Raw genomic sequence first — 27,402 nt, 5'->3', positions numbered from 1 at the left:
ACATGAAAGGTTATATGCCACTTAAGAAGGAAAGAACTACGTGATCTTCACCAGCTGGACACTTGCCACTAGCCAGGCCCAGAACAAAGATGTTAAAAATTATCACCACAGCGACCTTCTTTCTCAGGTCACTAGAGTTTACTAAAAAAACGTTAACCTTGGGAGGAAAATTAAGCAGTAGGAGGTGTACTATGTAAGGAAGAGAACTGGAAAAGAAGTGGTCCACACAAGGACAAGACCCATCTCTTAGCAATAGGAGAATTTGATGCTAGCAATATGGGTTCCTATAGATTTAGGAAATTTAGGTTACAGGATCAGAGATCTCCAGCTGAAAGGCACCCTCAGAGCCCCCCCTTACTTTACAGATAATCAAGAGAAGGCCCAGAGAGATTAGGTGATACACCTGTGGATCCATGGGAACCCAGGCTCTTGGACTGCACCAGCTCCTGCTTCAGACCTGCTCTGTCCTTCAGTTTCTCTGTCTAACTGAAGAAAGGCTAGCCCCCACCAAGGTTGGGGGATGCTCCAGAGATCAGATCACATCAGCAAAGCTTTTGAACTCCTCTGAAGCTATGAATTGCCATTCTATTATTTAAAAGGCAGCTTTCCTTAAAGCACTATATGACAACAGAAAGCTCTCCATAAATAACTCAGAAAATGGATTAGGTATCTAGCAAAACATATTTGTAACGCATGCTCATTTTTCATCCAAGAATATTCCTCACAACTCCCCAGGTGCACTGTCCTAAAGGAGGAAGATATAAGTGAGGGGGCCCCTAGAAGCAGAATCATTTCAATTCCACAGAACAGCAAAAGGAAAAATGGCAGCTTCCAACAAAGGGACATTCTATTTTCATATTCACTTATTCATAACTCTCTTCTAAATCTGTGCTCCCTGGAGAAGTCACTGTCTGGAGCATACAAAATCCCAGTGTCAGGACTGATAGAATACTTCTGTGAGTCTATGAAATGCAATCATTGGCCCTCAAAGATGCAACTGATCCCCGCCCCCCCAAAAAAAGACTGTACTAATAGCAGTATAACCTTGTAAGCTCAGATAAGCCCAACTCCGGTGTATAATTCTTTGGCCACAAACTCTTACTCCCTATCTTATGTCCCACAGTGATTATTGTTGTTTCATTTCAGTAGTGTCCGATGCTCCAGACTCCACTTAGTGTTTTCTTGGCAAAGATACTGGAACACTTTGCCATTTCCTTCTCCAGCTCATTTTATTGATAAGAAACTGAGGTAAACATGGTTAAATGATCTGTCTAGGGTCACACAGCTAGTTAAGTGTCTGAGGCCAGATCTGAACTCAGGAAGATGAGTCTACCTGACTCCAGGCCAGACACTATCCATTGAGCTACCTCAACACAGTGATTATTACAAACCTTTTATTCTCTTTATTCATCTAATTATGATGTGTCTCCTACTCCACTGGGAAGAATGAGAAACATGGAATAGGTACCCCCTCAATTCCCCCATTCAAAATTTTCCAGTACCACCACCTCTTTGCTATTTTAAAGAAAATATATCTGTAATTCTTAGCTGATCCCCAGCCCCTTAAAGTATGGCTCCTGCCTGCCTTTCCAGACCCACTTCACAAACCTAATAAGTACAGGCCTTACAAACTCCCTACACACTCTCCCCCTAACTCATCAATCTCTCTACTACCTCCAGGTCTTTGCACTGCAAAATGCTTTACATATAATTCCTCATCTGATTCTCACCACAACTTTAGGAGGCTAGTGCAATTATTATCCCCATTTTACAGGATGAAGAAAATTGAGACAATTTCAGTGATGTGCCCAGGATCAGATGGCTATTAAGTGTCTGAGGCAGGATTCAAACTTGGGCCTTTCTGACTTTCTAAGTCCCAGGGTTTTTGTTCACTACACCACTTGCCAGGGCTTTCTGAGGCCACTGGCTTCTCTTTGAGCCACTTTTGGGGACCATTATCTGTGACCCTTGGATTTTCACTTTTCACTATTTTCTAAGCTTTCCCTGACCACTAAACCCAGGCCCATGCCTGGAGTACTCTGCTTCCTCTGCAAGGACTACTGACCCCTTTGGCTTCCTTTAAGTCTCAACTAAAATCCTACCTTCTACAGGAGCCACTGAGGTTCTGGAAATTTCTGTTCACCAAGCATTGTAATTTACCACACAGTCATTTTATTTCTCTTTTCTACTGCCACATAACTGGTATATGGTCCCTCTTTCCTATACTTTGAAAGTACATCATTATAAGTGCACAGATGTATGTCTGCAAAGGGACTTTGGCAATAGATCATTTAGTCTTCAAACTCAGACAGTAACTTCTTCCTTACTTCCACCCCTTAGAATTCTTAGCTTCTGTGAAAGCTGAGCTTCCTTGAGGAAGCTGTTCCTGATCCCCCTAGTTGAGTGTTATTTTTTTTCCTCAAATAATCACACAGACCCTGTTCTCTGAAGGCCCTCTCACATCTCTGCCTTCAGTCTCAACTTCTTCCTGGAGCTCCACACTTGCATCTGTAAAGAAATCTCCTAGGCATTCCACTGACAACCTCAAAATCCATATATTCAAAACCAAGCTTATTATCTTTCTCCCAAAACCTGCTCCCCTTTCTAACTTGATTATTTTTTGTCTGTACCACCATTCCACTAGTCTCCCATATTCAATTATTTTTTTACTCCATCCTCTCCCCTCCTGCTTCAAATCCAATCAGTTAGAACATCCATCTCCCATGCCTGGAATATTCTCCTTCCTCTCTGGGACTACTGACCCCTCTGGCTTCCTTTAAGTCCCAACTAAAATTCCACCTTCTACAGGAAGCCTTCATTAACCTCTCTTAAATCCTTCTGTTAATTATTTTCTATTTATCCAACCAATAGCTAGTTTTGTCCATATTTGTTTGCATGGTGTCTTCCATTAGATTATAAACTTCTCGAGGTCAGGGACAGTTTTCTGCCTCTTTTTGTATCCCCGGCATATAGCACAGGTGCTTCATACATGTTTATTGAATAAATGAATGAAAAGTCTTATCCAGTCTACCTCCACCATCTCTCACAACTGTCCTCTTTTCTATTTGCACTGCCATGAAACAAGGTCAGGGCCTCCTTACCACCTCTCATCAGGCCTATTGCTAGAGCCTCATAATAGATCTTTATCACTCCTCTAAACCAATCCTTCACCAGGCTGTGGGACAAGCTTTATACGTGAGTTTCAGGAAAACTTAGGTTCCTAGAGAGTACACATTGTTTTTTCTTTTTGTAGGTCCAGTGCCTGGCACATAGCAAAGAGTGTGTAAGTGCTAACTGAAGTGAATTGAATCCAGCTATATCATTCTTGTTCAGAACTCTTAAAGGCCCTCCGTTACTTACCAGGTAAACTGAAGCTTCTTTGCCTGGCATTCAAAACCTTCCCTAACTGGGGCCAAACCACCTTTTCCAACGCCTCTCATGTTGCTACCCTCTACACTCTACCTCCCAGCCAGACTATACTCTGGACACCATGTACCCTTTTCCCAAGCTATAATTCCCCAGGCCTAGAATATTGTGTCCTCTTCTCCTTCCCTATTTAATTCCCACCTACCTTTTACATCCATCCCAAATTTAAAAACAATCTCCTCCACAAAGTCAGATTCCTTCAGTAGTTAATGAACTCATGGGAGAGAACATGGATGGACACATACACACACACGCACCCCTTATACAGATGGTGTGATGGGACCTGGACCCCTAAAAGGAAAAAATCATGTCTTTGAAAGCAACCAAGTCTCAAAATTTTTCCACACATTTCAGTAGCCCATCACTTGACCAAGGCACATAGCCCACCTTGATTACTTAATTAGCTTACTTGATACTACTTAACGGCATCTATTTGTTTTCACTGTAGCACCTGGCCCACCCCAAACTATTTACCACTCCTTAATCCCATCAAGGTGTTTTCACTGACCCTTTTCCCCCTTTTTTTGTATGTAAGTCTCAGTCCCATCTTCATCAAGCTGCAGATTTACTAGGAATCTCTCTGCCTCCCAACTGATCCTTCACTGAAAGAAGGTTTGAGGATGTGAATTCACTCCAGGAGGAAGCCACCCTGTACCCTCACATTTTGGGGTTCCCAGCAACCCCAAACCGCATCAATATCTTACCCAAACTTTATAGCTAATCCCACCCCCACCTTTCTCCCCTCCCAGAAAAACATATAGCATAAAGTAGATGCTTAATAAACACTTCTTAAATGGACCTGAATTTTGGCCCTGCTTTATTTTTAAAGGGAGATTTAGAGATAGCCTGAAATCTGACCCATCAACAGGCAGTTCATGCTAAACATACAAATTCAGCTTCTTCCCTTTAAGGCCTGAAGCAAGAATTAAATGTCAAGTTGAGAAAGAGATTTTTCCTGAGGAAGTACAGAAAAAATGCAAAGTTAAGGATTCCACAGCCACTACTTACAGGCCTCAAAGGAAACTGGCTGGACATCTGAGGGCAGGAGACTTTCAGACTCTAAATTTTGGTTGCTCACATTATGGTTGTCATCTCTGTCCCACGTACGAATGAGGCAGCACTTTCAGGAAGAGTTGGGTTACAAATCCTAGCTAGGTGACCACAGCCTAGTCAGCCTCCCCGAGCCCTAGTTTCATCTGTAAAATGGGGATAACACCCAGAGTTGTTGTGAGGTTCAAAGGGTCTAACAGACATAACATACTTCATAACTTTGAAACACTGTAGGTCAATTAGAATTGCTAATATTAAGAAGGGGGGGAACTTAAAAAGTTTTCTCTACCCTATCACTTTGCACAGTATCTCTCTAAAGCAATTACCATTTATTACAACGTACCATAGGTAATTACAGGTGCATGTGTCAGATGGGCCTAGTAGACTACATTAGCTCTGCATGAGCAGTGACTGTCAGTTAAACTTGGCACTTAGCACAGTGCTCTCTGCATACACAGTGGAGATTAATAGATGTTGGAGGCATTTAGCTGAATTTTGCTGACCTGTTACAATTTGGGAGAGCGATCTATCAATCTATCTATCTACCTATCTATCCGATCTATTTTTTAACCTTAGGCTACACCATTCTATATCTCACCCTCTCAAAGGACACAATTGCACACAGCTTCCTGCCTTGTATTTTAGAACAAATACTGCCTACCATCCAAGGAAGCTGACCCCAACCTTTCAAGGCACCACAACTTTATGAAGGGGGAAGAACAGAGAAACTGAGAATACAGACTTTGTACAATGAGTTAGAGTCACAGCAAATGATCAGTAGCTTGAGAGAGATTTTATAATGGCTTTCCTCATTCCCCTAGAGGCTGATCCTGTTTACTTTCTCTCTGCTATAGACTTGTGCTATAGTTATGTTTCAATAAGACTGAGAAGGCAAAAAATAATTCAAAGAGCAGTGAAGTTTCTGTATAGCAACATTTTAACTTAAAAAAAAAGTGCCCGAAAGTAGACAGCATAAATTATCTAGGCCTCAGTTCAAATTCCCAGCCCTCAGAGGTGCCTAAGGAAGTTGGTAAGTTTCAGATATGATCCCAGTTATGGACTATTTGTATCCAAGGACCAGCCTTGATAAGCTCAGGTTGGTTTATTACCAGAGCGCTGGCCATCTTGGTGATGAATCTTTTCAGCCACAGTGAGCCCTTAAGATAGTTACTTAATAGGATGTATATGGAACATAGCCTGCATAGGTGGAAAATTTGTTATTGTTGTTCAGTCTTTCAGTGGTGGTTTATTCTTTGTGACCCCCTGGCATGCCAGGCCCTTCTATCCTCCATGATCTCTCCAAGTCTGTCCAAGTTCACGTTCATCGTTTCCATGACACTATCTTTCCCTTTTGCCTTCAATTTTTTCCAACATCAGGGTCTTTTCCAATGAGTCTCGCTCTCTCCTTAGGTGGCCAAAGTATTTAAACTTCTGCTTCAGTATTTGACCTTCTGGTGAACAGCCTGAATTAATTTAAAAGATGGAAAAAACACCCTTAATGAAATCACACTTCCTTGAAGTATGGAAATGATCATTCAACAACAGGAAGCACTGTCACCACTATTGTTATCATTATTACTTCCTTCTCATCCTATTTTTTATGAGGTTCAGAGTGGTCCAAGCAAGGCACTATTATTACTGTCTATCTGATGATGGACTATTGCACACGTGGATAAAATGTCTTCTTTCTATAATGAATGAGTATTGTCATATGTGAGCTCATATTCAGTAAACTCCCTGAAGCCACTGTCAGGACAATTCTAAAGCAGAAAGGACCTTGGAGATGACGTGTGTGGAACAACCTCTGCCAAGGTTTGTGGGCTTCATCCAGTTCTGACATGGTTTTAAGTTCTTCCTAGGGTCTGTATGTGGAAGCTCTTCGCTCCATGTAGTCAGGAGGTTACGAATACCTGGCAATTGCAAAATCTACTAAAAACTGTTCTTTTTTTACTTTTATGTTTTGGGGGATTTTTTAATGGATTGATGTCATGTCCAGGGGGCTGTTTTTTCTGTAACAGTTCTCTGATTCCAGTTCAATTTACTTGCTGAATTCACAAAGATCTATTAGTGTGGTGTGGGGCTTTGTCACCATTCAGTTTAGAAAGGTTCATTTATTCCTGCTGTCATCTTGTTTTTATTACCACCATTATTATTATGTCACAAAGGCATACTTAGATGAGTAGAATCGGTTTCTAGAAAATAAAAGGCTCTCCCTGCTTGTCCTCTGGTGTAGTGCTGTTGGAAAGAGGACTTTTCCCAGGCATATAGGGCCTAGAATGATGTAGAAAGAAGGGAGGTGCCTCACTTTGAAGCTATTACATCATACTTTCTCATGATTTCACTGTGAAGTTCAATACCTTAGCTGCTGGGCAATACATCAAAACTTGACAAAACTTTCTAAACCAGCTCCCAGTTCTCCTACTTGGAACTCAAGTGGCAGGATCCTTGATCCTCCTGATCACAAACTAAACTGTGAAAACTACAACACAGACCCTCAGAGTAATGTTTAAATTCAATTAATTAGGAAGGTAGATAGTGTAGTGGCAGACAGATGACTGGATTTGGAGTCTAGAAGACCTGAGCTTAAATCTTGTCTCAGACACTAACTAGCTAGATGTGTGACCTTGGGCAACTCAATTATCCTCTCCTAGCCTCCTTTCCTTATCTGTAAAAGGGGCACAATAACAGCACCTACCTTTCAAGATGGTTGTGAGGATCATACATAACACAGAACATAAAGAGATACATAAATGCTAGCTACTATTACGACTTAATTAAGTACCTATTATGTGAAAGGCACAGTGGTAGTCACCATCCCCTTAAAGATGGGAAATGGCCTAACATGTTACCAAACCTGGCCAGAAGATAAGGGAAAATCACTATCACATGGCTGAGAAATATTTTCAGCACATTAAGAGAAGCTCTTAGTGAGAAGTGTCTATGAATAACATATTATGTATTATAAACACATGTATGAAAACGTTTTCACAGTTTACATCCCATAGACTAAAATACACACATGAGCATCAATGGAAAGACAGATTGGTCTCGATGTGGCACTTGTGTGACTTCAGTTACAAGTTTCCATAAACACTGTAGCAAGCCAGTTACCTCAAAATAATGCTTTTATCCCACATAATCTCCTGGAATTGAGGGCACCTTGATCCTATCTGACCTCAGACAAGTCACAATCTCTATAAATCTCAGCTGCCTTGCCTTTGAAATGGGGGGGAGGAGGGGAGGGCAGGAGGTGATTGGTCTAGAATAATTCCTAAGGCCTCTTCCCAAATCTAAAAGTTCATAACGTTAGGTTCTTTCTATTTTCAATTCAGACAGAGAATTGATATATCCCTCTAGGCAAGTTTCTTCATGCTTTTCATGGCTGAATTTCCTTCAGAAGTACAAACTTTGAGGAAGAACATTTTCCAAGAGCCCACTCTTCCTTCATCTTCAAAGACAAGTCAGATTTACAAACTACTCAACTAGGAATAAACTAAATAAGTAGTTCTCAAAGTGTAGTCTGGGAACCCCCATAGATTCCCAAGATCCTTTTAGGAGTTCAGAAAGTGTAAAACTATTTTCATGACAAAACTAACATTTTAATTTTTAATACAGTACATACTCACAAGTAAAATCTACATAAACAAAAACTCTTTGCGGTCCAAGACAACTTTTTAGGTACATAAAGGAATCCTGGGACGAAAAAGTTTCAGAATCAATGGACTATTAGAAGCCAAGCAACTCAACAAGAAATGCTACAGATCCTAAATTCTCCCCTCCTTTTACTCACCAGCTAGGCCTTCTTCCCTCCTAGCATTCACATTCCTGAACATATCTTGCCACTTTCTCTCCATTACATGGCCACCACCTTTGTGGACTAGGTGGTCACACATCATCAACTTGAACCTGGTCTATAGCAGTAGACTCCTAATTGGGATCTTGGCTTAAAGGCTCTCCTAGGTCTAAACCTGTATTCTTTCACCTTAGAGGACAAAACCAGGGGTAATGACAACTAGATCCAGGTGAACTAAACTACTTGCCATCCTCTTTTCTTATTCTGACTTCCCTAAGCTTTACGCTTTCCCTTGGTCCATGAAAAGGCCTCCTACCCATCAGCACTGGGCCTGGAATCTTAACTCCCTGCCTTAGCAAAAGCTATCCTACATAATTAGAATATATTGCCTCTATTGCCTGGAATCCCCTGGCTTCCTTCAAGACTCAATTCATGTGTCACTTCATAGGATTATAGACGAAAAGCCCAAAGAGGCCATCTAGCACAATCTCAAACACTTAGTAACTGTGTGACCCTGAGCAATTTGGTTGACTTCTCTACAGGCTCAAGTCAACAAGAAGGTTGTAAACCTCCTCTTGGAGATGGTCTTCAATCTATTATGGATGTATCTTCTCTGAACATGGTGGTTTGAATGCTGTCTTCCCTCATGAGATGGAATCCCCTGGACAGCAGGGATCTTTTTGCCTTTCTATCTGTTAGCACTAAGCACAGTGCCTGGCACATAGTAGATGCTTAATAAATGCTTGATGAGATATCTGTTGACTGTTGTTCATCAAGGTGGTGCAGTGGATAGAGCACTAAGCCTGGAATCAGAAGACTGGAGTTCAAATCCAGCCTCAGACACTTACTAGCAGTGTGACTGAGCAAATTGCCTAACTGGTTTGCCTCAGTTTCCTCATCTGTAAAATGCTGATAATAACAGCACCTACCTGCCAGGCTGTGGTGAAGACCAAATGAAATATTATTGTTTAATGCACTTAACACAGTGGGTTCTATATAAATGCTAGCTATCACTGTGGTTGCTCTTATTATTATTAAATTCAACAAACATTAAGCATCTACTACTTACTTACCAGGCACCTGGATAGGTGCTAGGGAAACCAAGACCAGCAAAAATGGGAAAGAATTCCTGTCTTAAAGGAGTTCATCGGGGAGGGGGCCATCTTCCAGGATGAGGGAAGGAAAGAGATTCAATCTTAGTAGAGTAAGTAAATGCAAAATAAATTTAAATATTATTTGAAGAGGGAGAGTGGTAACCCCAAGGGGAGGAGGAGGCTGGGGGATAGGAAAAGTATGGACCCTATTTACATGTAAACGATGGAAAGTAAATTTCTATGTCAGGGCAATTTTTACGTTGGATTGGATTGGAGAGGAAAAGGTCAGAAAAAATATTTCAAAAGACATCTTCTACATGATAATAATGCCAATCCTTGAAGAAGCCAAGGGGGTAAAGAGAAGGTGGGAGGGGGAAAGGAACCTGGGCAGTTTCAAGGGAAGCCTGGCAGCCCTGAAGCTAACTTCTCAAAGAACCTCAACCTGGGCTGGCAGCCCAGAATCTTTTCACACCCAGAAAAGTGAATCCAAATTTAACCAAGATCTTGAAATGGATTTTCTACCTAAGGAGCAATGATAGGGAAACGAAGCAATGTGATACAATGGGAGGAATCAAAAGTCCTAGGTTTATATTTTGTATTGGATGCTTACTTACTACCTGTGTAACCTGGGGAAAATCTTACTTAAACCCCATGGGTTTCCATTCCCTCTAACTGTAAAATGGGTGAGGGGAGGAGGGACAGCGAGTAGAATAGCCTCTCTGAAGTCCATTCTGGGACATTTCAAAAATTCAAGAGTCATAGTATCTGGGTAATTAATCATTTTATTAATAATGCTGGCATGTTATTAATAAAAGTGGTCAGTGCCAAAGACCATTCATGGAACCCACTCAATGCTTATATGTCCTTGGAAGGGTGGGGGTTCCTGAAGGTGGCAATTGACTCTGATTGGTTAATAATTAACAAAAGAATGAATATTATGGGGGGGGGCTATATTACAAAGAGGTTCTCAAAATTCATGACACTGAGCACCTAAATCTTGGTCAAACAGACTTATGAATTTCCATATTACCTGTCTGACAAAAAAGAGAATCCACATTTTCCCAGACCTATCCAAGTAAACACAAAGAGCAGGAATTCACCCATTTGCCTAGACTTAGAATTTCTTTTACTGTCTTTGATTAGATCTTAGCCTAGCCGACTGGGTTGTCTTTGGGAAAGATTTCCCACACTGGCTGATTTCTGCATGAGGAAGTAGAAAAGAAAACCCTTGGTCCTGATTCAAAAGGGAAATAATCAAGTCTCTCACTTTCACCTGTAGATCTATAATTCCATGAAACAAATAAATGTGTTCTTCTAGTTTTACATGTATATATTTATACGCAAGCACAAATAGTGGCTTGGTAATAAACAGGTTTTTAAAACATGATAAACTTCTATTCTCTGCCCTAGTGATAAAAAATATACAAAATGAAAAGCATAAAAGTAACCAATTGGCCTTCATTTAGGAACAAATCTATGAAGAGGTAGGAAACTTGCTACCATCTATGGGCAAAAAAAAAATACTCCCTGATCCCTTGGAAGTCAGGGACTGTATCTATTAAATACATAAACTGCTCAGCTTTTATTACAGAGGGAAAAAAAACACAAAGATTCCCTGGCTTTCACTTTACAAATCCCTGAAAAGCTCAAGTAAGGCAATGACAAAGTACTCTCTACCGGCTCAAAAGGTAACCAAAAATTGAAGTCTAGGGCTACCCACAGAAAACTGGGTTGGGAAAGAGTGGCAAAAGCCAAGGAGCAAGGGGCACTCCCCTTCTTTTTTAACCTTAGGACAAAAAAAATCAAAGGATTTTCAAATTCAGAATTAGCTCTGTCACTCAAGAAATCTACACAGAGTCACCAAGGACCAAGTCAAGACAGAAATGACAAGTCAAAGTTGATTCACATTCAAGCAAATAGGAGATTAAATCAAATAAAGGGGCATGCAAACAGAGAAACAAAACTGCAGAGAATTTAAAATAAAGTTATTTAAAATGTTGGGGGAGGGGAAAAAAGGGAAAAAATTCAGGAAAGTTAGAATCAAAAGACCAGGGTTCACACCTTGGGCTTTGCCACTTACTCCTCAGTGTTACCTTGGGCAATCAAACAATCAGCAAACTTTTTTTCAATTAAATACCTACTAAGTGACAGGCAAGGCAAGCTAGATTGCTCAGTGGATAAAAGACTGGGATAAAGTCAGGAACACCTGAGTTCAAATCTGACCTCAACCACTAGTACTAACTGTGGGACCGTGGGCAAGTCAGTTAACCTCTGTCTTAATTCACTAGAGAAGGAAATAGCAATCCACTACAGTATCTCTGCCAAGAAAACCCGACGGACAATTTGGTTCAGGAAGTCACAAAGACTCGGATGTAACGAACAACATGTTTCCTTCCAGGCACTGGACCTGACACTTAAGATACAAATACAAAGAAAGAAATAATCCCTCCTCTCAAGGAGAGATGCAGGAGATAACAAATACATACAGAATAAATAAAAGAGTATAAGCACCAAGTAGTTAAGCCCGAATAGTTTGCAAAGGAGGGCACTAGTAGTTGAAGAGCCTTGGAAAGGATCCTATAGAAGATGGTGCCCGTACTGTCTCCTGAAGTTAGAAAGGGCGTGTGTGAGACAGAACTGAGGAGGAGGGGCACCGTGGGAGTGGAGATGGAAGGGAGATAGGAGAGAGACAGTGTACAGTGTGAGCAACAGAAAATAGCCAGCTTGACTGGACGTCAAGAGAGAGGGAGTAACCTGTAACGATCCTGGAAAGATAATCTGGGGCCAACATACAAAGGCCATTCAGAGCTTACAGAAGAATTTGCAAGTGATTTTAGAAACAAAAGGCAGCCACTGCAGTTTATTGAGCGGAAATGATCAAGTCAGATAGGCATCTAAGGAAAATCCTGTTGGCAATCATCAATGTACGTAAGTCAAACTGGAGAGACCCAATTCATTCGTCAAGTTGTTTCACCTCTTCAGAAGGAAACCTCAGTTTCTTCCTCTGTCAAATGAAGGGATAGGGCTAAATGATTTCTCTGACTATAAAACTGACTGCATAAATGTAAATCATATCTGAATTACATCCAGTTGTGAACCTTCAAGATTAAATTAACAGACACATCTCTTATTTTTAACTATTTCCTAATTAATATCCAAAGAACTAAGAAGTACTTTTCACAGACTAAGTGAATCTTAATAAAAATCTCAGCAAAATCCTGGCATCCGTCACAACAAACACTGGTGGAATTTAATTTCCTTCTCAGCATACATGCTTATTGTGGAAACTCATTTATGATGCTACCACAAGCAGTCAAAATCTGCCTCTAACATGAGAACTTCAAAGCCCGGTGAGAAAGCCTGTAGGGCTGGATGGAAATTATACCAATATTTAACAGAATCCTTTAATATGCATGTCAGCCATGGAATATTCTTCCTTCCTGCGCTGACTGCCCATTCAACTCTTTCTCCTTCCCTCCTCCCCACTCCTCTTGACTCAGTAATCTATCCCAAGCTCTGCATGACAGGACTTCAAGCTAGAAATGAAGTCAGAGATTCTTTAGTTGAAGGATTCTTAACAGATGTCCCTGAACTTGGATGGCGGGGAAGGGGGGAAGGTATCTTTATTTTCATTAATCTCTAACTGAAATTTAGCATTTCCTTCAATTATTTAAAAACATGATTTTGAGAAGAGGTCTCTAGTTGTTCAGTTGTGTTATACTTTGTGACTCCATTTGGGGTTTTCTTGGCAAAGATACCAGAGTGGTTTGCCATTTCCTTCTCCAGCTTGTTTTACATTTGAGGAAGCTGAGGCAAACAAAGCTAAGTGATTTGCCCAGGGTCACACAGCTGGTAAGCACTGAAGGCCAGATTTGAACTCAAGTGTTCCTGACTCCAGACCCAGCACTCTACCCACTGTGCCACCTACCTGCTAAAGGGATCAATGATAAAAAAAAAAAAAAAGTCCAGGAACCCCTGGAATAGGCCATCCCCCTTATTTTACAAATGAGGAAATACTATCTCACAGCTTTCTAAAGGTCCCAATTTCTCCACCAGAGGCCTAGTGCATCTTATTAAATGTTTCCTACCCTAGCTACCAAAGATTTGAAGAAGGAAGTCACTGTCAGGTTACTAAAAGACATTCTAATATTCCACCCTACTTTTCCTACCTGTCCAATCGCCTTCCCTCTCCTGGAGCAGAGAGAGAACAGTTGTCCTATCTTCTTCCCCTAATGGATGTATAGTAAGCCTTAAATAAAATGTGTTTCAGCACTTTGAAAACCACAGATTGTGGTTCAGATGTGCATTTGACTATATAGCTTAGGATCCTACTATCAGAGATATGGAGCTAGAAAGGAGCCTAGGAGTCACCTAGTCAGTCACTCAGTTTACAGAAAAGGAAACTGAAACACATAAAGGTTAAGTGACTAGCATTAAGATGCCTAGCAGCACACAGCTTTTAAGTATCTAAGCCAGGTCTTCCTGGTTTCAAGAATAGGACCTTGTCCACTATTCCAGCAAGACAAAATGCCATTATAAAGTTTTTCCCAGTGCTTCCATACTTCAAGGATGTGCTTTTGTTAATAGAGGTCCTGCCTCCACCTATATAGCTCTTTAACCTCTCTACAACTTCATAGATGGTCTCTGAAAGTTGTCCTTGAGGAAAAATTCACCACTGGCAAATCTGGTGATGAGCTATTCTAAATGTAGCTGGAGTAGTCCTTGGACAACAAATAGTTTATCATGGGGCATGTATAATTGAAGACTTTCCAATAAGGAACAGAGTTTATGCTCTATTGGCATACATAAACAACCCAGAGGTCATCGTGCCCACGTCACAATGAGGCTTCATAGTAAGGTCCAAGAGCAGTAAATACAAATAGATAGCTGGTTTGGGATTTAAAACCCTCTGCCACTTTGCTCCAACCTAACTTTCCATCCTTATTATATATCAAATGAGATAATGTTTGTAAAGCGCTCAGCACAGTGCCTGGCACATGCCAGGAGTTTAACAAATGCTTATTCCCTTCCCTTCCCAGTATCACTCCCCTTCACAGACTCCAGTCAAAAACACCCTTCTCACTTTATGTGCCCAAATCAATGTATTTGTATAGACAGTTCCCCATATATGGAATGCGCTGGTTCTTTACCTCCATTTTGTAACATTTTGCCTTTCTTCCAAGCATGGCTCAAGAACCACTACCAAGAAAGAAGGTCTTTCCTGATCCAACACCCACCCTGCCCCCATTGTCAGGGGCTCCCTCTACCAAAAAAAATTAACTTGCTTTCAATATACGTACATATGTACATACACACATGTATATATATACACACATATGTATATATGACAAGCTGACTTTCTGTATGTTTTGACATTATATATACATAAATATATATGTGGATGTCATCTAGCATTTATTATACACTTAAAATGTGCTGTGCTGGGGATGCAAAGAAAGCAATACTGTCCTACTCTCAAGGATCATACATTCTTATATACTTTTTTTCATTTATTTCTTTTTCTCTCCCCGTGTCCCTAAAGAACTTGAGTTCCTTGAGGACCATTCCCTTTTGTCTTTGTATCCCCAGTGCCAAGCACAGAGCCTAACACACAGTAGGTATTTAATAAATATTTGTGGATTGATTGGAACATTTCCCCCCCTTTGAACCTCTTCCCTACTCCACACCCCCCCCCCCCCCCCAGTAGAACAGGGAGAGTTTCAGAATAGAAAAGCCAGAAAATGAAGAGAGTAAGGATCAAGTTTAGGAAATACTCAATTTTTCAATGAGAGGAAGATACAGAACAGTTTATGCATGGCAGAAATCCATTTCGCCTTCTTTACCCAATCCCCCTACTAAGACCATGACAAAATGTTTTTTCTATGCCTTGCATGCTGGGTCCAAATATTTATGTGTATCTGGAAGACGGATGCCTCTCTTCAGCTACGTGTCCACTCAGCATCAGCTCAATGACGCCTGAATTTTGGGGGTCAAATTTAACCCTTTCTTCCCACCCTCCTCTCCCAGCCACCAGCAGGTGTTCCAGGGTCATGGGTTGGAGTGACAAGTTAGAAAGAAAACTGAAATTACCTATCTATAAGTACTTCCAAAAGTGAGGCGCTACTATAAGAGAACCAGGATGAGGGGCAGAGCAGGGGAATTAATACTCCCTCTGACTTTGTATTCTTAGCATCCAGCAGGGTACCCTCACATACAGAAGGAGCTATTAAAAATGACAGTTGATTGATTGGACTTCAAACTGTAAAAACTAAGCCCAAAGGCAGAAAGACTGAACCACAATCTTTGCTGATTTCCATAAGGAGGGGAAGAGATTTGTTGGGGGTGGAGGTGTGGAAGGGGGACACATAGAAGGGGGTTCAGAGTAAAATGTATTGGTTCTACCTATGTAAGATCTATTTATTTTGTGTGGTCTTCCCACAAACAGCAGTGCCAAGACTACCAATTTTTTTCTGTTTTATTAGATGAAATTGTTACCTGTTGTTCTGTAATGTTTTACTTATTATAATTAATGTACTTGTGCCCTGGAGCACTCCTGTAAAAGATGCGATTTAAAAAACTGAATAAATAGATATTGACAAAGTCAAAAATTTACGTTTGTGTGCTTAAGGCAATAATTGGGTTCATTTACCAGGGCAACAGAATTTGCTACCATACATCCCAAAGTCCCATTACAGCCCCTTCTGGAAACAGTAAAATAACACTGCCCTAATGACTATTATAACATGAAGCTATTCTGGGAATCTTAGAGCCCAAAAGAAAGACCCTGAGGTCATCTAATCCAATCTCTTCATTTTATAGATGTTATGACCAGAGAAGGGATTTTCCCATGGTCACATGGGGTGGTCAGAAGTGGTATTTAAACCCATGTCTTCCTGATCCCTATCATGTTCAACGCCAACTTCTACATCTTAGCTACCCCTTAAATTTGAAGTGGACACACACACACACACACACACACACACACACACACACACCGTTCATTCACTTCTTTTTGAATGATCACTTTTCTAGTGCTAAGAATCAAAGTAAATTTTATAAACTAAATATTTTAAAACTTAGGCTAACATGTCAAATATTTACTAAAACAAGTGGTTAGAGGCTATAATTCTACCAATACCTTTGAAAACACAGATGAAAGCATGACTAACTGCAATTTTCAAGAGCCAGCAAAAACAGATTACTGAAATGGATCTAGTTAAAGAGTATTTATTTTAAAAAATGACTTCACCACCACCAAAAGCACTTAGGGGAAACTAACCAGAACCTCAGCACTTCCTTCCACTCAGAAGGGAGAATGCTGCTGCCTCATACTCTTTCCTTATTGTTTGTTTACTTGCATTTCACTACACTAGTTTTCTACCAGTGTATACCTATCAGAAAAGGATGATGTGAAGTTGAGAGATGGCAGATGGACCAGGAGCCCACCAATAACTGTCCAAGTGAGGGTGAAAAATGGGCATGAGGGTGAAAAAAGGTACATGGTGCCTACCCCTCACTGAGATCACACAATTACTCAACTGGAAAAGAATATCACAAGTAGTGGGGCTTACATGGACACCCTTCAGGGTCAACCTAACTGGTTACTTAGTCCAACCTTGGATGTTTCCACCTCTCACCCAAAATTTTTAGGCTTCCATAACACCTATCACATACATGTTCCAATTGTGTGTATCTATGTATTAGGCTGTCCTTTCCATTCTTAATAAATGCTGAGCCACTCTTCTAATAGCTAACCTTTATAGATACACAAATATATGTCAACAAACCAAGCAATAAACATTTATTAAGCACTTGTTGTGTGCCAGCAACAGTGCTAAGCACTGGGGATGCAAAAAGAGGCAAAAAAAATTCAGGTCCTCAAGGAGCATGTAATCTAATAGATTTGTACATATGTATACATACACATAAGTATATACACACATATACATACACGTACATGTATATGCCTATGTGCATATGCATATATGTATAGATATACATACACATGTACACACATATATCTTTGAGGTTTACAAAGCACTTTACATATATTTTCTCATTTTATGCTCATAACAACCCTGAGAAGTAAATGTTAAAAGTATAAAGAGAAACTAGAGTAGGAGTTAGAAGATCTAGGCTCAAATCCCAGAGACACTGGTTGTGTAACTACTCTGGGCAAGTCACAACTTCTAGGACACTTAAGAGAAAACAAGAATATTTGCCCTGCCTAGGTTACAGGACTTAGAAAATCATACATCTGAAAAGGACCTGAGGGATCATCAAATCCAACCCAGTCATATTTTACAAAGAATGAAACGCAGGCTCGCTAAGGTGACAAAATTTGATGGATGTGCCACTCACTGCTAGTATTTATAAACAGCCCCTGCAGGCCCTGAATCTAGCCTCCTGGATCCCAATGTGTCTTCTTTCCATGCCTTATGCTACTGTTGTGAAAATCAAAAGGAGACATGTAAGAAAACACACAGGATGAGGTCACAGGGACCACTATACTTAATAATCCAAAACCTCAAGTTCCAGTGGCAGCCCTACCACTGATTCACTAACAGGGAGCACTTAAGTCACTTAACCTTCTAAATCCCACAGGCTGGAGATCCTACAGGCTGAATTTTCCACTCCTGCTACATACACAGCCTTTCTTGCCTTCAGACTTTTCTTCCACATGTCTCTGCAGCAGTGGGGCCGGGATTTTAATTTGCACGACAGACATAGTCTCATTTTTAAAGTTCTCCCAGGAAGGAGACTGCACAGCCTCTCAGGAACCCATGCCAGCTCTCAGCAGGATGACAGGACTTGGAAGCTGAAAGAGACCCTAGAGACTTTCTGTGATTTTACAGAGGAGGAAACTAAGTAGTCAGTTAGTTAATAATCATTTCCGAAGGGCCATCAGGCTCTGTGCTAAGTGCTGAGGATAGAACAAGGGGCAAAAAAGGGGAAAAATGGGTCCTTTCACGGTGCAGCCCACCAAGTGCCTCGTCCAGGGAAGCCGGACTTAAAGTCCGATCCAGGGCTCCAGCACCTTTCACCTCTATCGACCACAGGAACCCAAATCTCCAGAACCACTTGTTGCTGAAGTAACCTGACAGAAGACAACCAGATACCAGAGTGGGGCTGCAACTTAGACCCCCCTACTACAAGTTGCTAATGAAAGGGGAAATTCTCTGAAGCAGTATTTTAACCCTGGATGTCCCGGCTACCCGCAGCATGGAGCGGATACGAGGGTGAAGGGGCGAGGCAGGAAAGGTGAAACCGCAGATTTTCAAGCCATCTAATCCCACTAAACTCGGAGCCCTCCTCCAAGTCTTTCCCAGTCGGATACTCAAGAGGGCTGGGAGGACTGAGCAGCCCCGGAGGCTCCGCGGCGAGGTAAGAGGGCAGCAAAGGGGTCCCCCCAACTGTCAGCCACCCGGGGGGTCAGGGGCCGGCTCTCCTCGGCCAGCACGGCGGCCTCTCCCCCGTTTTCGGTGAGGTCGCCCGGGGTCAGCGGCCATCCCCCACCCCAGCACCGGCACCCACTCCGGGACCAGGGAGGCCACCTGTGCCCCCTCGCGGTCCGCCCAGAGGTCACTTCCCGGAGGCAGCGTGGGCCACGAGGAGCTGACCCTCCGGCGCGTCCCCAGGACCCAAACTTGCAGCCCGGTCTCCCGGACCCGGCGAACGCTCCCAGGGGCGCCCGGCTCCAGACCTCCGGGAGCGCCCCTCCCCAAACTCCGGCGATGCACGATCCCACGTCCCGGCGCCCCAGCTCCGGTCCTGCCCACGGCCCCGGCCCGCTCGGGCTCCCGCTCCGCCCCAACTTTCCCCCGCCCTCCCCGCGCCACGCGCCGGCTCCGGCTCCCCGGCCGCTTCCCGCTTGCTCTCCGGGCCGCCCCGGCCGCACTTCCTGAGCTGGGACGGGCGGGGACGCGTCCTCCCTCGGCCCCTTCCTTCCTTCCCTCCCGCGGCTCGGAGTGCAGCCCGCCAGGCAGCCCCGCAGGCGGGTCCGGAACTGCCCGGGGGTGGCCAGGCGGGGATCGGGCACCCGGAGGTCCCGGGCCGGCCCCCGGCCGCTCGCCGCTAGCCCGCGGCTCCGGGTCGGCCCGGAGGGTCAGTGCCCTCGGCGGCGCCGCCGACCCCGCGCTCACCTCGGCTTCCTGCCTCGCCGCCGCGGCCGGGAGCAATACGTGGCAGGAGCCGCCGGTGCTGGCGCTCCCTCTCCTCTGCCGAGCCCCAGGCGGCCGGACACGGGCGCGAGAGGCGCCCTCTGCTGCCGGGAAGCGGGATCCTCCGCCCCCTAACCCTAACCCGGCTCCCCGCGGCCCGCCCGCCCCGCCCCCTCCTCGTGCTCAGCGCCCGCTAACGCCTGCGCCCCCCCACGCAGCCGCGTCCGCCCGCTTCCCTTCCGTCTGTCTGTCTGCCTGTCTGTCCGCCAGTCCCCTAGCCCGCCTCCCCCGGCAGTCACTTAAAACAATGAAATGTCCTGTTAGAGAGCCAGCGGTAACCGTCGGTGCTCACGACCGTTCATTCATTCCCCCGAGGAGCACCTACTACGTGTGACGCAGGAAGCAGACAAGAACGAAACGAGGGCAAACAACGTGGTTGTGGAACGGCGATCTTCAAATGTGCACGAACTAAGAAAATAATGGAGGGGGGCACGAGCCGGGGATTCGCCAGGCTGAGGGGGGACGGAGGGGGATTATCCTGTCAGACTGACCCTGCCCAGGGCCCACCCCTACGTGCCAGACCCTGGGCCAAGCCCTGGGGCACAAAGAAGGCAAAACCCGAGCAAGTCCGGTCCACGAGGACCTCCCGGCGCGGCGAGGAGAGGAGGACCACGCGCACACCACGATGTGCAGACCGGATGGATCAGTCCCGGGAAGGAAAGGCCCTGAGATGAAGGAGGGCTGGGAACCAGGGAGAGTTTGCTTGGCGAAGAGACTGACGTCATTTGCTATTTCCTTCTCCAGCTCACTTCCCCACGGGGAAACTGAGGCAAACAGGGTTGCATGGTAGCGTGTCTGAGACAGGATTTGAAGTAGCTGTCCGTGGTAGACCTCCAGTGGGATCTGAAGGATGTTAGGGAGGTGCAGGTGGGGGATCACGTGGTCACCTGGGATTTATTAAGTGCCAGCTAGGTAAGAAATTGACCAGATGGGGGACGCTGGACTAGACCCAGTTTGCCTCATCAGTAAAATGTGGTGGAGAAGGAAATGGCTCATTCAGGACTGTGCTAAGTGCCCCAAGGGGCTTATGTATAGTAGTATGTATAATAAGTCTGGAAAGGTAGGAAGAAACCAAGGTATGAAGAGTTTTAAAGGCCATACACAGGGTTTTGTATTTGATCCAGGAGCAATCGAAAGCAGCTGGAGCTTTTTGAGCCTGGAAATGCTTAATGAATATCACTTTGGAAGCTGTGAGGAGGATGGATTAGAGAGGGCAGAAATTTGAAGTTTGGAGACCATGCGCTAAGGCAGTGTCTGTGTGAGCAAAGAGAAGCAGACAGATGTTGTCCAAGTACAAGTGCCAAGACTTGGCAGCAGATAGGATGGGGTGAAGAAGTGAGAACAGGAGAGGAATAGTCAAGGAAGACTGTCTCCAAGGTTGCAGTTGGGTTATTGGGAGAATGGTGGTAGCCTCATGAGAAATAGGGAAAAGAAGAGGGGTGGGTTTAGGGGGAAGGACGAGCCCGGCTAAGGATATGTTGGGTTTGAGATACCTGCGGGAGAATTGGAAATGTCCACTTGGCAGTTGGTGATATAGGACTGGAATCTAGGTAAGACACTAGGATCAAATCTATTAATTTGGAGATCATGTGGCTGGAGATGATAAGTCAACCCAAGGGAGTTGATTAGATTACTGAAAGAGCATCCAGTGAAAGAGACTGGGAAGGAGCAATCAAAGGTGCAGAAAGAAAGAGAAGAAGAAAACAAAGAGAATTTTGGAAGAAAACAAAGAGAATTCATGAAAACAGAGAGGAAAGAGTATTTAAGAAAAGAAAATGGTCCGTTTTGTCAGATGTCTCAGGTCAAAAAGGATGAGGACTGGGGAAATACCACTGAGTTTGGCAATTCAGAGTTCATGGATAACTTTTAGAGAAAGCAGTTTCACTTGGGTCTTAGGAGTCAAAATCGAGAATACAAAGGTTTAGAAATGAGCAGAAGAGGAGGAAATGTAGGTAAGGAATACAGACAACTTTTTCCCCCCAGGAGTTTGACTGTGAAAGGAAGAAAGATATAAAATAATAGTTTGAGGAAATAATCTGGTCAAGTGAAGGGTTTTGTGTTTTGTCTTTTTTTTTTTTAATGATGGGGAAAATGTTTGTAGGGAAGGAGCCAGTAATTAGAGGAAGATTAAAAATTATAGAAAGGGGGAGAATGATTTGGGGAGCAGTCTTCCAAAGGAGACAGGAGGGGATTGGAATCAAGGATATAAACAAAGGAATTGACAACCTTTTCCTCAGAGACTAGGGTAAAGGAGAATAATGTCAAGGGTTATTGAGTAGAAAAGAGAAGATAGCACTACCCAAAATGATTTCTCTTTTTATGGCAAAATATGAGTCAATAACGTCTACTGAGGATAAAGGAGCTGTGTGGGGGAGGCTCCAAGAGAGAGATTTGAATTAGCTTCAGTGTGGTAGAAGCCAATTAAGGAAGAATAATGAGGACTACCTTGAGGCAGTAAGGGCCCAGTAAATATTAGATAACATAAATTTGTAGTGGACCCAGTCAGCATATTTGCAGGAGTTTCTGCATCTGTATTCAGTAGACTGAATTAGAGCACAGGAAGTAGATGGCAGAAGTAATGCAAAGCAAGGGTTTGACAAGGCATAAACAATGACAGAGCAAGGGGGACAAGGACTTTGATACTGCAAAGTTATTCTGGTTACCTCTAGAGTAACATTTAGAAAGGTAGAAAAGTGAAGCTAGGTCAGGGGTGATGGTCTTGGAGACCTCTGAGGAATGAAGGGACTGGAAGGTATTGTAAGGACAGAAAGGCAGAAAGCACATAATGAATGTTTGTTCATTGACTGATCGATTGCCATTACTTTAAGGTTTGCAGGGCACTTTACAAATATCATCTCATTTGATCCTCACGACAACCTTAACAGGTAGGTGTTATTGTTATTCACATTTTACAGATGATGAAACTAAGGCAAAGAGAGGTTGAGTTGCCCAGTGTCACCTGAGTTTGTGTTTGAGGTCAGATTTGAGCCTATCTACAGCAGCACCTCGCTGTCTCTAAAGGCAAATCCTAGGTTGTAACTCTTGGTGACTGTAGTGCCCACTCACAATTAATGGAAAGAGGCGAAGATTTGAAAAGAAAGATAATGGAGCTCTGTTCTGAACATGTTGAGTTTGAGATGCCTACAGGACATCTAATTTGAGATACCCTGTGTTTAAATATGTCTGTCAAATCACTTGTTCATTTTGGAGTTTGGCACCACATTCGTTGATGTAAATTGCCTGGTAAAACTGTTGAATATATTGAATTCTAGGTAGGTAGGTAATTGTTACAAACATAAAAACAAGAGTCATTTCTCATAGCTTAGTGGTAAAAAGGTAGGAACAAGTAGTTGTCAAAAGAAGAAATGCAAACTATCAAAAGCATGTGAAAGAATGCTCCAAATCAATGAAAAGAGTATAAATTAATTAGGGCAAGTAGGTAGTGCAGTGGATAGAGCACCAGGTCTGGAGTCAGGAAGACCTGAGTTCAAATCCAGCCTCAGACACTTACTAGCTTTGTGACTCTAGACAAGTCACTTAACCTTATTTGCCTCAGTTTCCTCATCTGTAAAAGGAGCTGGAGAAGGAAATAGCAAACCACTCCAGTATCTTTGCTCAGAAAACCCCAGAGAAAATCACACAGAGTCTGATATGACTGAAATAACTGAACAATAAAAAAATAAATGAGTTCTGAGGTTTCAACTTAGACCTCTCAGTTTGATAAAATGACAAAAGACAAAAATGACAAATGTTGAAGGGGCTGTGGGAAGGCAGGCATTCTGATCTCCTGTTGGTGGAACATTTGGTCTAACCATTCTGGAAAACAATTTGAAGTTATATTTTTAAAAGGCACTAAGCAAAGGTGCATAACCTTTGACCAAGCAATACCGTGATTAATCATATACGCCAAGAAGGTCAAAGGTGAAGGAAACACAGGTAGGTAGTAGAGTCGCTAGAATGCTGACATTGAAATACTTTAAAACTCTCATCAATTTTTTTTTTAAAAAAAGGTGGAAAGGACTTACATATACAAAAATATTTATAGCACCTCTTTTTGTAGTAGCAGAGAATAAATTGAGGGGATACCCATCAATTGAGTATTAGCTGAAAAAGTTGTGGTATATAATTCTAATAGGATACTATTGTGCTATAAGAAATGATAAGCAGACTGATTTCAGAAAAACCTGGAAAGGCTTACACAAACTTATACAAAGTAAAGCGAATAGAACAACAATATTTTACCATGATCAACTGTGAATGACTTAGCTATTCTCAGCAATACAGTGAGCTAAAACAACTTTAAAGAACTCATGATGAAAAAATGTTATCCCCCTCCAGAGAAAGTATTGATGGGGTGCGAATCAAACATACTATTTTTCACTTTATTTTTCGTCCTTTTTTATTGTTTATTATTTATTTATTATGTTTTCTTTCACAACATAACTCATACTGAATATGTTTTGCTCATGGACATGTATAATCTCTATCAAATTGCTTATCATCTCAGTCAGGGGGAAGTAAGACAGAAAGGAAAAAAATTTGGAACTCAAAAAAATTTTAAATGAATGTTAAAAATTGTCGGTAGATGTAATTAGGAAAATGAAATATCATTTAACAAAATAAAAGAACATGCAATGACCAATTGAGATTTCAAAATCTCATTGCTGGTAAAGTATGACTCCTGTCTATTGATGAAGAGGTATCTCATCTCAAGTGGGAAATGAGCCATATATTTTCAGATGGCCAGTGTGTTGATTTGTTTTGCTTGTCTGCACATATTTGTTACAAAAGAGATTTCTATTAGGAGGAAAAGGAGTCATGGGTAGTGATGATGATGTTTAAAATATAATCAATAAATAAATGTTTACTAAGTGCCAGACACCGTGCTAAGCACTGGATCAATAAACTAAGAAATAATAGTAATGCCACATTTCAAAAAAAAGATATAAAATATTGTGTTCTCTTTTTCACACTGGATTTTTCCTCATGTGCAAAGCCTTCGTTTTCCTTTTTTGCTCATCTTATCTACCTCAATATCTCAGTTTTTCAGGGAATGACGCTGATGAGATTAAAGCCGTGCATCTATTCTCTGTATGGACAAGTTAGCTTCATGATGCTTCCCACCCACAGCACACTAACAATTCTCTGCCTGTTGGTTATAAAAGGGATTGGATTAATTATGGTTGTGGAGTGCCCCTGGTCCTAGGAAACAAATTCCTCCCTTCTTAGTTAGTTAATAAGTTAGAAATGTGGGAAAAGTAGCAGAGGATCTGGGCTTGGGGCTGAGGATATTTTGCTTACCCTCTGAGCTTAGTGAGGAGAATCTGGCTCATTGGGCTTGTGAAGCAATATAACATTGTCATGTACATCTTTATATACACTAGAAATTTGCCTGCCTATTCCACTGTGATTTAAATTTCTTGGGAAAATGTGCCGCATAAATATAAAACACTGTAATTTTAAAAATACATTCTTTCCTCGGTGGTAATACACACACAAACACATATATGTGTATGTATATATGTATAAAGCTAAATATGGTATATAAGACATAATAACTACTCTGCTGACAATGGCAATAACATAAATATATGCAAACCCAGATATCACAAGGACTTAGTATCACTGCCTTAATTTAAGAAAAGACTCTAGAGTATTAATCAAAAGTTCAACCAACTTCTCATGCTTTCTGTTTCCAATTTTCCAAAATCTAGGCTATCACAGAAGGAAGATCTTTCCCATCAACAACTCAAGCACTAATCCTTATCAAGAATACCAATGTTTTCTTTTCAATTTAGTTTTTTAACAATTTTTTTTTAACAGGCAATATTAAGTTTCTATTTCAGGAGAAATATGAGCTTCAGGAATTCACCTTTCTTTGATCCAGTCTAACTTCTTTCAACATTTTGTTTTTCTACTGAAAAGCAAGACCACACTAAAATCATAATCCCCAGGGCCCCCATTAAAGACAGTACCTTCTTCTGCATTAGAACAAGGAGTACGAATATACTTTGATTCTCCAGAATGTGAATAGTCTACTTCATTTTAGGATGTAAGTGTAGATCTCAGAAGCGTAGATCTTCTAATTACCTTACCTCTCCTACCGATAACCCTAGGGTACCTAATCAGTGGCTCATGTACCAACTGCCTCATTTGGTTGAATACATTTTTATAATCAAAAGGTATTTCCTCTTAACTTGTCCTTGTCTCTGACTAGCCATTATCAGTTGCTCACTGTCCTTGCCTCTGACTAGACTTCATCATTATTTAAATGCGTTTTTAGGGTTTTTGTATGTATATGCATATACATGCACATACAATACCTAGCCCAAATTGGCCTTGGATAAATCACATGTCCTCAGTTGCCTCATCTGTAAAATTAAAAAATTGAACTTCCCAAATTTAAATTCGTGAGATAATTCTAAGATCTATTCACTAACAGCTACAGTACAAAAGCAACAGCTGCTCTGACTTTTTGTCCCTCTTAGTATAAAATTGCTAACAGAAAAAGGAAGGCAAAAAAGAGAATTCTTTTTTTTTTTTTTTTAGGTAAAAGGGATATGAGAGGATCCCAGCCCCTGTTTCTCCATAGAGAAAGCCTAAACTCATTGAATTGAATTAAGTTGAACTGAACTGAGATGTGTTTAAATAAATTTCATCACAACATTGCTAGCATCCAACTGCAACTAGGAGGCTAAATCAAAATACATTTTAGAAGGCCAAAGGCTCACAGAACCAAGATGGTGAATTAGGGGCAACCACTCAGTTGAACTCTCCCAACATTTCCCTTCACGCAACTTTTAAATAACATCTCAAATAAAGTTTTAGAGCATCAGAGCCAATGGAAGGTCAGGGTGAGACATTTTTCTGGCCTAAGGAAAGTTAAGATGTCAGCTGGAGAAATCTGTGACACTGGAATAGATATCTGTCCAGAATCTACACATTTGGAAGCAGCACCCACAGCTTCAGGAGCTCCACAGTGACAAGAGAGCCTACAACAGACCCACCTGAAACGTACAGTTAAAGACATACAGTTAAAATGCAGGATTGGAGCAGAATCTAATTTATGGCTTCAGCTAAAGTAAAAAGGAAAGGCTTAGGCAACAATGATGATCTTAGACAAAGCAAAAGCAAAAATAGACTTAAAAGAGAATCAAGGAAAATACATTATCATAAAATGTATCATAAATAATGGTTTCAGAAAAACATGGCAAGATCTATATGAACTGATGCAAAGCAAGTAAGAACTGGGAGATCATTGTAAACAGTGACAAAAATGCCAAAATGATGATCAACTATGAAAGACTTGACTACTGTGATCAATACAGTGATCCAAGACAATTAGGGGTAGGGGGAGAAAGGGACAATTAGATGGCACAGTGGATAGAGTGCTGGGTCTGGAATCAGAAAGACTCATCTTCCTGAGTTCATATCTGGCCTCAGACATTTACTAGCTGTATGACCCTGGACAAGTCACTTAATCCTGTTTGCCTCAGTTTCTTTATCTGCAAAAATGAGCTAAAGGAAAAGGCAAACTACTCCAGTATCTTTGCCAAGAAAATCCCAAATGCAGTCATAAAAAGTTAGACACAGCTGAAAAACTACTGAACAATAAGGAAGTTTGGAAGAGAGTTGAGTTAAAGAGGGAGTGAAGAGAGAGATGAATAACTATAAGGATGGAGATGCCTGAAATAGAAGTAGAAAAGATAGGAGGTAAGAGTTTGGGGTAGAAAGACAATGAATTCCATTTTTACAGTTGAGTTTGAAATATCTAGTAGCCATGCAATTGGAAATGTTGAAAAGGCAGTTGATAATTTGG

The 27,402-nt window shown here is 41.9% G+C and overlaps 1 protein-coding gene across 4 annotated transcripts in view; it reads right to left on the bottom strand.

Moving 5' to 3' along the window:
* Positions 1-27,402, bottom strand: part of SMCO4 (single-pass membrane protein with coiled-coil domains 4) — a 153,113-nt gene that overhangs the window by 63,812 nt on the left and 61,899 nt on the right. The window contains exon 1 of one of the 4 annotated variants that reach the window (XM_072611369.1): positions 19,506-19,643. The exons of 1 other annotated variant lie outside the window; for it this stretch is intronic. The gene's annotated coding sequence lies outside the window, so the exon portion shown is untranslated. Of the gene's footprint in view, positions 1-11,424; positions 11,462-19,505; positions 19,644-27,402 lie in introns of those variants that run through there. 2 more of the 4 variants (XM_072611365.1, XM_072611366.1) reach the window with 2 other exon arrangements.

The sequence above is a fragment of the Notamacropus eugenii genome, chromosome 5 (assembly GCF_028372415.1).
Source record: "Notamacropus eugenii isolate mMacEug1 chromosome 5, mMacEug1.pri_v2, whole genome shotgun sequence".
Lineage (NCBI taxonomy): Eukaryota > Metazoa > Chordata > Mammalia > Diprotodontia > Macropodidae > Notamacropus > Notamacropus eugenii.
The sequence above is the reverse complement of the archived record's forward strand: the minus strand, read 5'-3'. Positions and strand labels throughout refer to the sequence as shown.